Source organism: Panthera pardus, unplaced genomic scaffold, assembly GCF_024362965.1.
Source record: "Panthera pardus isolate Hobbes unplaced genomic scaffold, ASM2436296v1 HiC_scaffold_17, whole genome shotgun sequence".
Taxonomy (NCBI): domain Eukaryota; kingdom Metazoa; phylum Chordata; class Mammalia; order Carnivora; family Felidae; genus Panthera; species Panthera pardus.
Genome location: NW_026526732.1, coordinates 23,283,216 through 23,301,207, shown reverse-complemented (window position 1 = coordinate 23,301,207; position 17,992 = coordinate 23,283,216). Strand labels below are relative to the sequence as shown.

General features: G+C 36.6%; 1 protein-coding gene across 5 annotated transcripts in view; it reads right to left on the bottom strand.

Annotated features, from left to right (window-relative positions):
* Positions 1-17,992, bottom strand: part of HIVEP2 (HIVEP zinc finger 2) — a 204,923-nt gene that overhangs the window by 77,462 nt on the left and 109,469 nt on the right. For all 5 annotated transcript variants that reach the window (XM_019425109.2, XM_019425108.2, XM_053904423.1 and 2 more), the window contains exon 2: positions 13,131-13,243. The gene's annotated coding sequence lies outside the window, so the exon portion shown is untranslated. The remainder of the gene's footprint in view (positions 1-13,130; positions 13,244-17,992) is intronic.

Below are 17,992 nucleotides of genomic sequence, written 5' to 3'. Positions count from 1 at the left end.
GGGATCGGGGAGGATTGAGTTACTTGCCCAAGGTCTATAAGCTATCCTATGAGATCCAGGGCGAGAAACTAGATGATTTCCTGACATTTCAATCAATGACCTTTCCAGTTAATCATCCTTCCTACCCCCATAGTTAATTACTGTGCTTATATGTGGCCATGTAATATTGGTATTATTCACTTCAGAAATCACTTATTAAGGTTCTGATAATGTTAGAAAGTAAAACTGAGAAATCATTGAGTTATCAAGAGTCGTCATTCTTATAAATTATTCTACATATTATTATTAAATGTATAAATGTAAGGTCTAATTATAATAGACAATACAGAAATTACACAGAACATTGCCAAACTTAATTCTCTAAGATATCGAAAAGAGGGTTTCAGTGATAATGTTATTATGAGTAAAAAGATTTACAAATGTGTTCTTCAGAAAATGTTAACTAATTGCATCTGTTCCAAAGAATAATTCACAGTGCCAATGTTAAAATGGAATTTATTTTAATTTAATTTTTTATCAGATTTCCAAAATGCATTGAACATGTACATGTAAAATAGGGTACATTGAAAATAATAAAGGACTATAAATCTAGCAATATTTAAAATAAAGTAATAAGTATCTTCAAATAAATGATGGCATTATCTTCATTCACTGGCTCACTTCTATATTTTAATTATTATTTTTTTTAATGTTTTTATTTATTTTTGAGACAGAGAGAGACCGAGCATGAGCAGGGGAGGGGCAGAGAGAGAGAGGGAGACACAGAATCCGAAGCAGGCTCCAGGCCCCGAGCTGTCAGCACAGAGCCCGACACGGGGCTCGAACTCACAGACTGCGAGATCATGACCTGAGCTGAAGTCGGATGCTTAACCGACTGAGCCACCCAGGCGCCCCTAAGAAAAATCCTAAGTGGACTGATATTATATCCCACATGCTGTACAGGCCAATCATGATGCTTCCAAAAAACAAATAAAAAATATCTGACGTAAAAAGTGCTTTTCAATATCTGAAACTAACTCTTTGAAATAAAATGTCTCTTATTATAAAATCCTTACCTTATGAGAAATTTCCATTAGGTATATGTTTCAACAGCTTAAAAATAAAAGCTTATATGAGGAATCTGAATAGCTCTACTTTTACTGTAACTAGTAGAAAAGTTGTAGGTTACTAACCAAAGTATTTCAAGACTTGTTCTGTCAGCTGGCACAGGTTCACATGAAATTAAACATGTTTAATTTCACATGAAATTAAAAAGCACACATATAGTTCTAGATATTTTGAAAAGACTGTATCTCTTTGACTTATGAATAATCAAAAGGAATGTTATAATTATTTCTCAAGATGAAGCTGTTGTATATTTCCTGATCACATAGCAATTTTCCATCCATGTACAATAAACTTACATTTCCATGTTGTTTAGACCCCCCCCCATTAGTACTATATTTCCAGTAAAAAATAATTCGTTTATCTTGTATTTCTCAGAATCAAAAATACAGTCATTGATCAACTTCCTTCCATCCCTATCCTGGATTAATGAATGACTGAATCAGTAAATGAATAAATGATCTATACACATACACATCAGACTAGTTCTTGTCTTCTCCATGGTCACAGATACAAGGTGTATGCAAATATATACGGTTTACAAAATAATACAGGCACAAATTCATACCATTTAAAAATAATACCAAAGTGAAATTAATTTTTTTCTCTCTAGAATTAAAAAAGTCCTGGGGCACCTGAGTGGCTCAGTCAGTTAAGCATCTGACTTCGGCTAAGGTCATTATCTCACGTTTAGTAAGTCTGAGCCCCACATCAGGCTCTCTGCTGTCAGCGAAGAGCCCACTTCCTCTGTCCTCCTCTCTCTCTGTCCTCCCTCTGCTCATGTGTTCTCCTCTCTTTCTCTCTCTTTCAAAAATAAATAAACATTAAAAAAAAAAAAAGTCCAGTGGGGCCTGGGTGGCTCAGTCGGTTAAGCATCTGACTTCGGTTCAGGCAGCTTATAAATTCGGCTCTCACGGCTTATAAATTTGAGCCCTTGCATCGGGCTCTGTGCTGACAGCTCAGAGCCTGGAACCTGCTTTGGATTCTGTGCCTCCCTCTCTCTCTCTGTCCCTCCCCTGCTCACACTCTGTCTCTCTCTCTCAAAAAATAAATAAACATTTAAAAAAAATTTTTTTTTAAAGTCTACATAAACATTTTATTTTTGTCAAATAAATACTTCCAAAGTTGGGTTACAGAATTCTTAAAATATACATAATACATTTCCATATTAACATAATTTAATTAAAATGTTTTAGAAAGTCTACAAAATATATCTTAATACGTTGATCAATTCCAAAAACTCAAAATTTATATTTTGACATAATGAAAATTATTGCCATTTATGCATATATGTTGCACATATTATTTTTGGCTGCCTTGGAAATAAAAGAACTCAAGATTAAGAGTTCTGTTACAAAGACCCCATAGGTTTCTTAGTTCAACTTGAATTTTTAACTATTTAAAATCGAGGTAAACATGGTGACATGTTACACCTGACCCAAATATTCATGAATGTGTGTTGCAAAGCAAACAGAGGTAAAAATGGAAGGCCTTGTCCTCTCATACACTATCACCAAGCTGAAATTAAAATAAAAGAAATCTTGCAACCTATGAGCCACATTACCAGGTGGAAAAAAAGAAGTAGAAAACCATAAAAATTAGGCAGGGAGACAAAATAAATAAAAAAGAGTAAAGTGAGAAAGTATGAGTTGGCGAGGAACATATCCCTATTCTCAGATTTACTATGTCCCACGAGACTAGCCTTAGTCAGTGTGTCTTACTATTCCATCCCAAATGTGAGTCTGATTGCTGGTTGAAAAAATCTTGACAGTGCTTTCCAAAGGAGAATATGTCCCTACATTCGGAGAACTCCCTAAGGATATTCAGGATATTTACACGTATACACAAATAAACATACAGAGCCTACCTATCCCAAGGCTTCTGATAAGACAGGGGGAGAAGGAGCCTGATAAAATATCTTGTCAATTCAATTCTTAAGGAAAAATCCCAATGCTGTAATGGGTAACATCTGACAAGAACACATGGCAATTTCAGAAGCTCTGAGGAGTCTCACTACCATTAATCTAGTAACTGAATTACCTTATTCTAGCAGAATGAACACATAAGAAGGATGTATTTTATTTAAAATGTTACTATTCTCTTCTCTACTCAGCTCTATTCCCCAGCCTCCAGCCAGGAATACAACAGGAACTCAGTAAATGTTTATTGCTTGAGTAATCAAGGGAATGACTGGATGAATGAATGAATGAATGAATGGATGATTATAAATGCACTCACACTTATCAAGCTTAACAAGTACTATTATGCATTTGTGGGGTTAAGAAGCAATTGCTTCTCCTATTCCACTACTCCTCTTAATTTCTCTCCTTCTATCCCTTTTAAATTGCAAGGCATTCTGATATAATTTAAAATTCTCTTTTGTAATAATATGGACACCTCTGTGAAATTTCTTTTATTGTGCCCAGTTTGCTATAATACTTGATTTAAAACACACAACAAAACTCAGCCAAATGTAACTATGATATAAATTCCACCTTTTTCCCCCTTTGCATTCCATGGTAAGATGCTATTCATCTTAGCAAAGCAATTTTAAACTTTTCTTTAAGTTCTATTATTATTCCTAAATGTTAATTGTCAATAGTATCCCTCCTCCCTCTATCCCTTCCCTATGTTTCCACAGGGTGAATACAAAACAATATGACTGTATATTTTGTCTGTTAATTGGCACATGAATATCCTTGAGGACAGGGGTGGGGGCGCGCGCACACACACACACACACACACACACACACACGCATGCACGCGCAGGGACGCATTTCCCTGGATTGTTCTCCATGGAAATCTCCCACATGGGAAAAGAGCCAAGGAGAGCCCGAGGACTTCCCTGACCCTGAGCCAAGGGTGTGGCAAATGTGCTCACCATAACCAGCTGGGCGCTTAAAGGGTAGGAGTGGGAAGAAGGAAGGGGGAAGCTGGTAATAAATGTTGAAATCTTTTATTTGTGAGACAACGATCTAAGAATATAACATTTTTGCAATATTTTAAGCATTATGCAAAGACTTCTCAAAACTAACATCTTCTCAGTTGTGATACTTCTAAGACCAGCCAGAGCACTAAGATCTACCAAGGTATATATAAATTTGACCCATTAAGGGGGAATCACTGAACAAAGTTCAGCTTTTTTTCTCACTGATGTAGTTTCATTACATCTTCGAGATAAGTAATAACCTTTAGAATGTCTCCACCCCTACCCTACTGAAATCTCTTCAAAAGCCAGCCGTGATCCTTAAACTCCAGAAGACAGTAGCCCTTTCCTAAATCATAGCATTAGTGACTCCTTTGTAGCACTTGACCCTGTTAGACACACCTTCCTTAAATATTAAGTTCCCATCTCAAAATCAGACACACAATAGATAATAAGTAAAAGCTCTTCTTTCTGTAAAGTTCCTCCCCTCTTAGCTTCTTTGATACTTGCCTCTCTTGGTCTCCAGTTACATTTTTGAGGGCTACAATACTTTGGAATCAATCCTCTATTTGATCTTCAGATGAAACTCTTCTACCCCATACACTTCCTCACTTTTCCAGGGTCAAAATTAATACCTCTCTCCTTTGTGTTCTCATAACCCTTTGTTCTATTCCTGCTATCACACTGATCATGATCTGCTTTGGATTTTAGTCAACAGAGGACATATTTTATAATCACACCTATTTTCAGCTAAGTTGTTGAACTGAATGGAATCTTTAACTCCTTCCTTTTTCCCACCCCTCCAATGCCAATCACACGCTGAACCTGAAAACAATTTAATTTCATTCGTCCCCTCCTGTGTATTTCTATTACAACCCACCCAGTTTAGAACCTACTAGCCTTTCATAGAGACTATCCCAATAGCTTCTAACTTGTCTACCTCCATGTTTCCTACCTCTTACCTATAAAGCGAGGTGAGGTAGATTTCAAAAATGTAATCGAATCATGTTACTCCTTGGCTCAAAAATGGGTAAAGGTTCTCTAATGTCTACCATACTGATGTGCTAATTACACATTCAAGGCCCTCTGCACTCTCTAGGTCTCCAATACCATTCTTTCCTTTTCTTCCATGTCTCCTTTTTAATTAGCAGACATACCATGATACTTTTCATTCCATGAGGACACCCACGCCATCCACCCCTTTCTTTGCCTATGTGGATATAATTCTCCCCACCTGTCAAAACGTTGCCCATCTTTAAAGCCTTCCTCAGGAAACACTTCCTGATCCCTAACCCCTTCCCCCTCACACACCCACAAGAAAGTACATATGATTTCTTCCTCTGAATTTGCAATACATTTTACTTATACATCTTGAGGATGCTACTTAAGCTTTCTTCTATCCCAGTCAGGTAAGTAGTAGTCTTACCTCTCTCTTAGGTTTATGAGCAACTTAAAGGCTAAAATACAGACTTCCTCATCATTTTATTCTTCCAACCACCAGAACACTAAATTGCATATGGCAGAAATGTCATAAATATTCATTGAATTTAACCTAACTGAAGCTTTTACAAATAGCCAGAAAAGCTCAGGTTCCATATAAGAAGGATGGGGGCTCAAGCCAACTTAGCGCTGGCATCTGTGATGACTGGTGTTCTCAAAATTTCCACTTAAGGCTGATGACAGAATTAAGCTCTGCTACAGTCAATGAATAATTTATTTGTTCACAAAACATTCTGTTAATGGAAATCTTTTTATGGCTCAAGATCTAAAATATATTTACTGCCCTATAGTTATTAAATGTTTGCTTTAATCATTAGTACACAAGGTAATGACAAATGATAATTACAGGATCATTCTATGCTCTTAAACTGATTTAATCAAGAGTATCTCTTCTGAAATTCAAAAAACTCCTCAGTGTATGGGAATGGGGGTGGATTACCCTGGAACTACCCAACTCACTGCCACCATCAAATTTAAGAACCTACAGATTCTGTTGTTAGTAATACCACCAACTGGGAGAACAACTTTAGGTTCAAATAGCTAATACATTTTTTATTTTTATGCTCAAGGAAAAATCCCCCTGCTCCCCTGAAGTAGACTGCTTCAAATGAATACATCATAGCAAAACAGAAGTGAATGTGTTTGTGTATTCCCTAGATTTCCCAGCCTGCCAAAAAATGTTCCTTTGCTGTGCTATTTCAGCAAGTCGTGAGATGACAATGATTATGCTCCTCAAAAGGAAAAGATAGCTATTTCCCCCCCTGTTTTTATTTTTGGAGACCAAAAGGCACACTTCTGGCTGCTGTGAGTACTCTGACGAGTAGACATGTTCCTGAGGAGGAGAATCTGGGGGGAACTGTGGCAGGGGTAAGGTGGAGAAACCTAAAACCATCCTAACCTCTTGGAAAATATTTAAGGAGCCAGAAGGACAGCAGAAAGAGGAAGAAGTCTCAAGTCCTCCAATGAATTCCTGTTTCCAACTCTCAACCCTCATGGAAAAAAGAAAAGTCAAGTAGTAAGAAACATATACTTTTTATCTACATTTATCTCAAACCCAACTAGTATACATTCAAGTTCATCACCCTGTTACGGAAACCAGTTTCTCTTTACTTCTCTTTTCCTATTAAGAGTAATATTTGAACTCCCAGGCTCAAAGCCTAGTGCCATCATTGACAACTTCCTCCGGTTCCCCTACTCCCAGAGTAGTAGGGGAGTAGTGTGCGCACACACACGCGCACACACACATACACAAACACACCTCCTATACCCAATCAGGCAGGCAGTCCTACGTTGGCTTCCTGCATACTCTGGCTTATATTATCTGTGTCCTGTCAATCCTTATTGCTACCACTCCAGGGCAGACCGTGCGCACCTGCCTGAAATACCAATGCAAAAGATCTGATCAGAAGGTACTCTGGGTCCAACTGGCAAATTTCCAAAGGACAGGTCTAAGCATGGTGTCCTCCGGTATGTAATCCAGGGATAATTACCAGAGGCAGTGACCTGTGGAAGTGAGGAGGGTCTTAGGAAAAACAATTTAAGCTGCAAGTAGGCACAAGGGCACCATAATCATACCCAAGAAGTCAGAAACCAAGGAAGAGATTGGAGAAGTCGGAAAGAACCCCCTGAACCTAGGCTCAAGTGTTCACTAAAGTTTTCTCAAAGTACTTTCATCTGTGGTATGAGGGAGGAGACATAAAGGGCACAACATGAGGTGATAGCTCTTGTATGAATTAATGTAAGTACCTCCTAAGTGGCTTCAATGCTTTCAGAGACTCTTACTGCTATGCACCCCACCCCCCATCTCTACCCACCACACCATCCAGCACAAGCTAGCTGGATTCATCTTCCTCATGTGCAACAACTCTGATTGTGTCTCTCTTCCACTCAAACCTGTTCAGGGCCTTCCCACCACCACAGCAATGGTGCCCCACATTCACACTATGTTTACACCTGTATCTCCCAGGAAGCCTCTAGTTTAGAAGCCATGTTTTATGTTATCTCATTAGATTTTTTCAGAGGTCAGTTGTTTTTATTCCCATGGTCAAGACAAATACAATAAAATATCCTTGTCAAGGGAATAAAGGGGTTTTTGTTTTATTTTATTTGTGGGAGAGAGTGTTGCCATTAACATAGAGAAGATTTTTTTTTTGTATTCAGAAAGATCACTAAAATACACATAAATTTATTCTTATGGCTCTGCTGTGGATAGTTAATAAGTATCAGACTTGCTGATTCATCTCACTGATATGACTAAAGCCAGTTATAAATTTGCAGTCCCCAAAAGGAATTTGAAAAGAAAACCCACAGCCGAATATTTTTATTAAATTAAACAAATATTTATTGAATATCTACTGTTTTTTTCAATCACCATTTTCAAGGCTGAACAGGAAACCAACAAAATAAAGACACAGCCTTTGCCTTCAAGCAGCTGATAGTATGGTGTGTGAGAGAAAAAAACTTCACAGAAATCACTTTAATGTAAAGCACAAAAATACATACAAAAGTGACATGAGAGAAGTATAAAATATTAAGGGGATTGAGAGGGAAATGAAGTAAAACATGAAGATGAATAATGCTCATATACTAAATAAATAAGACTAAAATAAAAGAATTGGCCAGATTCTGATATCGGTAAAGCGTAATTAACCAATAACCAATAATGCAAGTAAGAGATGAGGCAGAAAACACAAAGTCAATTTGTCTTTGGACAATTCATGGATGAGAAGTCAATGTGATATCAGGTTCAAAGCTAAAGATCTCTCAGTGAGTGGTTTTGTTCAATATCCAATTAGCAAATTTTTATGTAAACTATCCAAGAGAATCAGAATTCCAAGGGCCATTCTTGAGGTCTAAGGATGTTGCTTGGAGTTTGTGAGATTCTTAGGGCAGGGGAGTCACTGGGTGAATTTAACAGTTAGTATGATCAAAGAAAGGAAAGGTACACTGCCTCCAAGATTTTCTACGAGACCTGATTCTTCGCTAAAACTTCAATGTAGCTTCTATTTCTGTATTTGATTCATACTGAACAGAACATAGTGACTGTATCAGCAAAGCTCCAATATTTGAACACTGGTAGTCAACTAAACCGGTGACCAGGCAGCAAGTAACATGCTATCTAAAGTTGCAGGACCTACGGTTAAAGTCTGGTCGTATGGCTCACTAGTGCTGTGACTTTGAGCAAATCACTTAGTTGTAACCCCCTGAGCCTCCGTTTCCTCAGACACAGAATAAAATGTGAGTAATAGCTACATAACAGTTATTGTCTAAAGCGAGATAATGTACCATGGAAGCCATTTGTAAACTGTACAGTATCACACAAATGGTAATTCACGTCATGAGAGAAACAAGGAAACTAATTAATTACTAAATACTATTGTGTAGGTTTTTGTGTGGAGAGTAAAAGATGAGAGATTTACCACCTATAAACATCCTTCACTGTGATCTACAGTAAGGAGACAAGAAGACGGATAGGCAGGAGGGAATACTATGAAATGATATAGAAGCAACCCTCAGTTTTTGGATGCTTAAAAAATGTTCAATGGGGAAAAAAATGTGCTTTGTTCATACTACTGACTTAATTAATGCTTGTTGACTGAACGACGAATAAATGAAGGGGTAAGGTACTGAATGTGGGAATGAGTGAAGGTAGAGCCAAGTGAGATGCCTGAAAAACAAGGCAGGAAAGGGGCACCTGGGTAGCTCAGTCGGTTAAGTGTCAGACTCTTGGTTCGGATCAGGTCATGATCTCTGGGTTTGTGAGTTCAAGCCCCGCTTCGGGCTCGGTGCTGACTGTGCGGAGTCACCTCGGGATTCTCTGTCTCCCTCTCTCTCTGCTCCTCCCCCATGTGCACTGTCTCTCTCCTTCTCAAAATAAATAAATAAATAAACTTAAAAAAAAAAAAAAAGCAGGCAGCATCAGGCTGTGTAAACAGTGGAAGAAAATAATTTTGGAAAAATGAAAAACCATGTAGTCCAAGAAGCTAACAGTAACGGACTCCATTCACACAGGCTATAACGGCAAAAGAAACAGCAGTCATGGTGAGCAGGGACTGAGTCTAGGCTTCATATCATTTTGGTAATACTCATTCATAAGTACCGATACCTTCTTCAGTTACCTTAAAACATAAAGGACCCAAACAGAAGAGTTGTATGCATCCGAAAAGCTATAAAAATGACCCTACCTAAAAGGAAACATTTTGAAGGCCACAACACACTGAAGCTCAAGGGTCCACTCTGAATTCTACGTGACAGCAGGAAAAATTATACCAAACCCATAGAGAGCACAGAGTAGATCCAATGTGCAACTTCATCAGATCTTTATAAAATCTGCTAAAATGAGTCCAGAGAGAATGGATTAAAAGTTTTCCTCACTTTTATTTTCCATATTTGTGTAAGTAATGACATACATATTTTTTTAATTTATTTATTTTTATTTTTATTTTTTAATATCATTTATTGTCAAATTAGCTTACATACAACACCCAGTGCTCATCCCAACAAGCGCCTTCCTCAATGCCCATCACCCATTTTCCCTTTCCCCCACCCCCCTTCAGTTTGTTCTCTGTATTTAAGAATCTCTTGTGGTTTGCCTCCCTCCCTCTCTGTTTCTATCTATATCCCCCCTCCCCATCCCCCATGGTCTTCTGTTTAGTTTCTCAAGATCCACATATGAGTGAAAACACAATATCCGTCCTTCTCTGACTGACTTATTTATTTTATTATTTGTAAATTAAATTTGGATTTCAACAACTTCCGACTCCCAAAATTACTAACTATAATAACTATGTAACTCTCAGCTAAGTAATTACTGCTCTGAAACGCAATTTCCTCAAGTGATTATGGTATTCTTCATTTTCACTTTAAAAAGATTAAGCACCTATAGCACAGAGCCCAACTCATGGAACATACTAATAATTTTCACCTTCCTTCTTACCTTTCCTCAGCTTAAAGAAGACATGTCACTTACATAGTTCTTAAATAATTATATCTAATGCAATGAAAAAATATCAATCTGAGCATATTGTTAAAGGACCATAGGTCAGCTAATATTACTTTTAAAATGAATAATTTCAAGACCGGTCGAAAGAACTGGCTTCGCAAAAGAAACTGGCAATGAATGAAGAGCAGTATTATTGATTAAAAGATAAAGCCATCTGTTTTTACCATATTTTACAAAAAGTGTCATGAAAGAATGGTCACTCTAATGGTGAGGGTTTCCCTTTCTTGTCTTAGTAACGGTTTTCTATCTACTGCCAATTTGGGGTAGCAAATTTTTTAGATGTATCATTTATAAAACATATCCTCACTTGGGCTCATGGACAAGGCCAGGTTCACAGATAAAGTCATGGACAGATTGCTGATTATATACAACACGGACATCTTAAAAGAACCACACCAATTTCATATGAAGTGTTTCCTTACCAAAGGAAGTATTTAGTTTGAGAAAATGTACTTATCTCTATGCGTTTTGTCCTCAATGACAGCCTAAAGAATCAGTCACATGGTTAATAAGACGTTACGTATTATGTTTAAATAATGATTATAACTACCATTACCACTACTAATCATCATCATAATCACTACTAGTTATTGAGCCCCTACCACCTGCCAGGAGTTTAATCCTCACATAATCTTATAAATTTACTTAACTAAAAAAAAAATTATTTTAAAACAGAGTGATTCCAATGAGCTGACATTTAAGCAAAGGCTCCCAGAACTCACAGTGTAATAAATAAGGAGAAGGCCAACTATATTCAATGTCCACACCACGTCCATTCTCAGGTAGCACTTACGGAACATAATCGGTACAGTCTCCCAAACATCCCTTAGGTTAGGTCCCACCAACTGAAATTTAACTGTAACACCATGGGGTACTTTGGGAATAACTGTAAAGGCCAACCTTGTGAGTACATAGAAAATTAAATGTGGCAGACAAAAACATTTAGGTTAGTGGTGCACAATATTAGCTTTCATTTTGTAACATCTATCACAGCTGTTGAAGAATTAAGGTTTGGCTCTTGAAATTTTTTTAACATTTCTCTTCCTAATGAGTTTTTCATCTAACTGCCTTACATCCCTTTAATTATCCAAAATATTTTTTCTGAATAGCATCTCACGTGCCCATAACGATGGAAATTATTGCTCGCAAATGAATCTTGGGTCATGAGCCTTACAGGCAAAATTAAAAGATGTCCCAAGGTTTCTGCGCTTGGTATTTCCATACTCGTTGAATACGCAAAAGCCACACTAAACAAATCAAGCTCCAGGGCAGTTGTCTCAAGGGAGATTATTTTAGACAACCCTAAAGCAGTTGTTGGCATCATATAAATTATGCAGCAGTATCCCTGAAAAACCACGTGACCTCAGCATGTCTTAAGATGCCCATAGGTGAAGCAGACACTGTTAGTTTGGTTTTGAACACTGCTCCCCAAATGGCTAGATGCTCTTCTCTCTTATTCATTATCATCCCTCAGGTTTTTACATAGCCTCCATTTATTCAGAGGAAAATTAATAACAAGCCACACAGTTTAGCATAAAATTTAAAATATCAGAACCTCAAATCTCATGACCTGGACTAGAAATACAAATATTTTTCCAAATGTTCTGTTACTGTGCAAAGGGTTAATTAAAACATGAGTTTGCCTGGATTAAAAAAATAAAATAAAATAAAATAGCCGAACCTTAAAATCAGTATCATTTAGACTTCTGATGCCAAAAATCTGTTTGACAGAGCAGGTTTTACTATGCTGACATTTTAGCAGTAGCCAAAGTCCTGTTCCCACTAAATTCTGTCTTGGCAACACCAGTAATTTGCTAAGAGCCTAAACTCCTCTTGGTGAGGACTTCTCCACCTCAAGAGTTTTCCACAGATTCACAGTGCGACGAGGACGTTGATTTGAGTAAGACTTTAAGGTTTCTATTCTTATCACAGAAATCAAACTTTCTGTAAAATGAGAACGGCTTAACATAAGGAGAGATGCTAATTTACTCAAAACGTTCAGCAGGCTTTAGATTGGAATCTGAGGCAATATAATAAAATCATACATAAATACCTCACTAACGGTAAAATCCGATATTCTTATATGACCCCAAGATTCTTAATAAGCAAATAATTATTAAAAGAGTAAATGGGGGTGCCCGGGTGGCTCAGTCAGTTAAGTGTCCGACTCTTGGTTTCGCCTAAGGTCATGATCTCACAGTTCATGAGATTGGGCTCTGTGTCAGCACAGAGCCTGCCTGGGATTCCCTCTCTCCCTCTCTCTCACTGCCCTCCCCTTCTCTCTCTCTCTCAAAATAAATAAGCAAACTTTAAAAACAAAACAAAAATAAGAAAAAAATAGTAAATAAAAGGATATGTTCCCAGCTATCAATGACCACATTTTCTAATCTTCTCATCTTTCTAACTGGGATATTTCCAGAAATATTGTAAAAACTTGCAAACATGTTCATTTAGATAGCATCCCAGACATCTTTCACGGGTAGTAAGGGCCTCAAATCATTACTGCCTAAGTTTCACATAAAGCTTAATATTTTGCTTGAAAGATCTTTTCAAAAATTCTGAAATCAAACCATATAAAAAGAACTTGACTCCACTTACCCAGCAGCTGAATGTTACTGAATCGGTAAAAGAGTGTTCCAACCAAGTCAATTCACTTAATTTTTCAAGTCAATCTGATTACCATTGTCTTTTTAAAAATTCAAAGACTCCACCTAATGAGGAAAGGAAAACAAAAAGAAAAACAAATAATGTTTAAGCCAGAGTAGCATAGGATCAATACATTAACAACACAGAAATCAGATCAAGATTACTGTTAAATCCTCTCCCAAGTTACTGTACTGCTTAAAAGTATAAAACAACAAAAGCATCTGCCAACTGAAATTTACCAGTTTTGGATAAAATGAATATGCAAGCATAGAGAAAACAATAAAATAACACAATAAATGTGAGAGCAGAGACTTTATTGTCAGTGCTGATTGACACACAGAAACAATGACTATATAATGCAAGTTAGGATATGTAAAATTAGATGGCAACCGATTGCTTTGGGATTTGGCTCATTGATTCTTATTAATTTACTGATGCAATTAAAATGCGTAGGCTGCTATTCCTTAAAACAGTTAAACTCTAGTTACACATAATCTCTATTGAGGAATATAAACTAATACCTAGATAGATCATTTGGAGAGAATGCACTGGCATGCATGAATTTCCAAATCATTCTTCGAAGGTTATACCTCGTCTCCCACAGAGAGTGTTTATTCTCCTACAGACCCCTAAATAGCTTATGGTTTATAAATAATATCATTTAATTCCATTTTCTTTACCGGCAGACACACCTTTTCTGAAGCCCGAATATTAAACTAGTATTTCAGTTCCAAGAGTAAGTTTGAGAGAAAGCAAGCTATATCTCAACTGATGAGAGCCTAAAATAAATGGGATGCTGGAAGGCTGAGCAGAAGAGTGAGATTACAAAATTGGACAGCGTCCAGCTACTCCCGAATCAAGTCTCCCCAAGATAGATTTAGTATGTTTTAAAGTCCCAGAACATCAAATCCAACCATATCCACGTGAAAATTTAAAAACCTATTCCAAAGCCATAAGCACATGATTTTTTATTATGCAATGTGGAATTAGCTACATATTGCCACTCCACTAATCCCACCACACTTATTAGTGAAATTAATTGAGCTCATCTCAGTATTTAATAAAGGTTGATACAGATTTGCTATCCACTATTAGAAGGTAGATGCTCAAAAATAAACCTAACCCAGAACAAACCAAAAACATTCCTAACAGTGGAGAAGACAAATAGCAATAATTATACATACTAAGTAGAAATCCACAGCAATCACTGGAAATACATTTTCACTTCCAAGACAATCCAATGTCTAGATTCTAGACTTACTGCTGTTCAAGAAATAATTATCTAGAAAATTGAGATGGATATGATCTCAAAAGACTTCTTCATTCACAGAGACAAACAGTCTTAATTATTATGCTAGGGTTCTTGCCATAAATATGACAAGATAAAAGTCAAACGGTTTGGTTATTTTAAATTATCCTGGATCAACAAATATAAGCACCTAAAGGAGCTGCAAATGGTACAACACACACATTTCTCACACTTGAATATCTAGAGCTGTGAAAATATTTTTGTACTTTTCTAGGCCTTTATGGAAGTTGCAAAGGCTGTTTCAAATAATGTTCAGAAGATGGCCTTATAGTGTCACCTCTGAATTCTTGCCATGATGGCTTTGGGCTCGTACACTGTTTAGCAACTTATAGCCTTATGTTAGTCATTTTCCAAGAAAGCGTGAGGGCGCTTCCCCTCACGATGCAAAATGACTTGAAGATTCTTAGGAATCCTTTTCTCGCTGGTTTGTCAACATAAGTGAAATTGACCTGTACCAAAGTTTAGATCTACCATCACCTTTCTGTGCTTGCTTATTTCTTAGCGTACTGTTCTCTTAACATGTAGTTCTTGCCCCATAAAGGGACTTAAATGACTTGAGCGTGGCCAGTCATTAAGCCAGTATCTCAAAAGGTCTTACATCTATAGTACAGCAAGTACGTTGTCGTTTTAATCTGACTATGCTTATTGGAGTGGTCTGTGATTTCAAATTACTTAGGAATATTTCAGTGTTGATATTACTAATGTATGGTACCTCATATCAAACCTCACAAGCAGTTAAGTACAAAATATATTAGTCATCTGTATGGATGATTCAGATGAATGACTGTTCCTAATTAGCACAGAAGATACAGATCTGTTGCCTGCATAACAGGTGAGCCTCATGTGTACAAACCACAATACAACATTCTTTAGAAATGTTCACTTCCTTAGAAATGAGCAATGACACCTAAGATACCACAATAAGTTCTCTACAATTTCTATACCACACAGTAGTGCAGAGCCTAAAATAATTTTATAACCTGATGAAAGCAGTTGAATCTAAACCTTCTTACCTTCAATTTGTTTTTATTGCCTGCCTCAACACAGGAGGAAAAAGGAAAAAACAAAACAAAACACCTCAGTCTGCGGTATTTTGGCTTCATCAGAAAATCTAAATGCATCTGAAACTGTGTGGTACAGTCAGTTATGTAGTCTAAACAATCGAGTAATTTGTCATTAGCTAATAGTTGATCATGCTTGTTACCGATTGGTCTATATTTATATATAATAAATCAGATGTAGCCACAATGCTGCACCTAAGTGACTTTCTCTAGCTTAATGATTTACCCCATGTAGTATAGAGGAATCATGCTCTCTGAGTTGACCAGACCACTCCCTGAGAGCGCTTTCGTTTAGTAGCATTTGGCACCCTGGAATAAGGTTGGGAACTTTGATGTCTTTATACCTCTGGACATATCCTTAATCCAGGTCCAGAGGAGGTCATCAAACACCCTCCTTCTATTGATGATGAGACTGAGACTCAGAAGGTCACAGTCATTTGCCCAAGGTCATGCAACTAGAAGGCAGACTTCCTGACTACTATTCCACTATTTTCCCTTTACATCATTGAGCTTCTCTGAGCACCAATGATACTAAAGATGCTTCCCAGTTTAGGATGAGAAGGAAATGCAGAAGGCCACGAGTGCAAAGTGAGTGGGAACAGGTCAGCAAATACCACCGGCTCCACACCACCCTCTGCATCACGGTTAGAAGTAACGTGCTTCTTTGTAAATCTAGTAAAAACCTGGCCATGGAGAATAAAGAAACAGAATAACTGAACTGTTAGAGACCCAAAACCTCTTGGCATATTTTGGCAGAGTTCCAAAATAACATTTGGGAAGCAGTGCCCTAACAGCCAGAGTTAATACAGCTGCCCTACTTAGTCATTTATATTATTTTTCTTTAGAAATACATAATGACATTGAAGACATTTATAACCAAAAAAAAAAAAAAAAAGAAAAAAAAACAAAACAACAACCCTCTTAATCCCATCACCCAAACATAATTATTTTCATTTTTAAAAATTTTAATCTAGTATTTATTTGTCCCTATAAGCATATTTTCACATAGATGTTCTCATAACACACATATAACAACAATGCATTCTAACTTGTTTTCATTTATTATTTGATACACATGTTCTACATTTTCATGTAATTCATATAGTTTTCATTTTTAGTAGCCACATAATATTTCATAGTCAGCACACTTAGTCATTTCCTTAACCATTCCTATATGCAGGAACATTAAAGATGTTCTTGTTTATTTTTAACACTAGAGATACTACTCATCCTTAAAAGAGTAACAGAAATAATATTATCAAATCAAAGAGTATGAGTATTTTTATGGACTTCACATTTATAGCCATGTTGATTCCAAGAGACTGAAATCACCTACAAAACTACCAACGATATCTGAACATTGCATTTCCACCAAACCTCATGTTTTTATATGACTAAATTCTTTGGTGGTTTATTTAATGTAAAATGGTACTTTCGGGTTGCCTTTTTATGTTAATGGTGACTGTAATCATTCTCTCATGTAAAAATAATTTCATTGTCTCTCATTTTTAATGTAAAAATTATCTCTATTCATATAATTTGACTACTTTTTGGTCCTATTTTTTCCTGTGAATTTAAATGACCCTTTAATATGATGCATATATTAACTTTTCTACAAACTGTTCTGTAAGTTTATTTATTTTTAGATCTTTAACCATTTAATATATCTGGCATGTATTTGGATCCACAGCAGGAAGTACATACTCAAATATTTTTGACAAACTCCAAGTTATCCACAGTATTTACTAAGCTTGCTATGTTATATTTTAACTCTGTATTGTCTCATAATGGATCCATGATGGGCTTCCCATTTTGTTACACTGATCTACATATTTAAATTGGAACCTTTGTTCAGACTGAGTACATATAATGTGAGTGACATTACCTTATGAACTTGCTGTTAATGTGTTGGGCGGTTTTAATTACCATTGTTGTTTTACAGTCTATTTGAATCTACAGTAGGGCAAGATTTCTATTTTTGCTCTCTCTTTTTCAAACGCTCCTTGATATTTCCTTAAGTGCACACATATACCTGCAAAACTCTTACCCTTTTTTCCCTTATTATATTATTTGATTAAGTGTAATATTTGCCCTCCACATTCAGCCATACCCAAAAAAATCCCATTAAAAGTTTGAATAGAATTGTGTTGAATCATATATAGAGGCATCCTTTCAATATTTTGTTCTGCCATGTCAAAAACAGTGTATTATGGTGCATTTCTATGTTTATTACATTTTTCACATTCAATAATCATTTGCATTCTAAAAGACTCTTGGTTCTGTGTCTTTCCTCATTTCCATTTCACTTGCTTGGAAACACTGAATTCCTCAAGTCCAGCAACTGAATTGTGTCACCAGATCCTCTGAATAATATTCTTTACAAGTAGGCAAACGCTGATTAAACAGAAAAGTGTTGTAAGTTCCAGCTTAAATAAAACATCTTA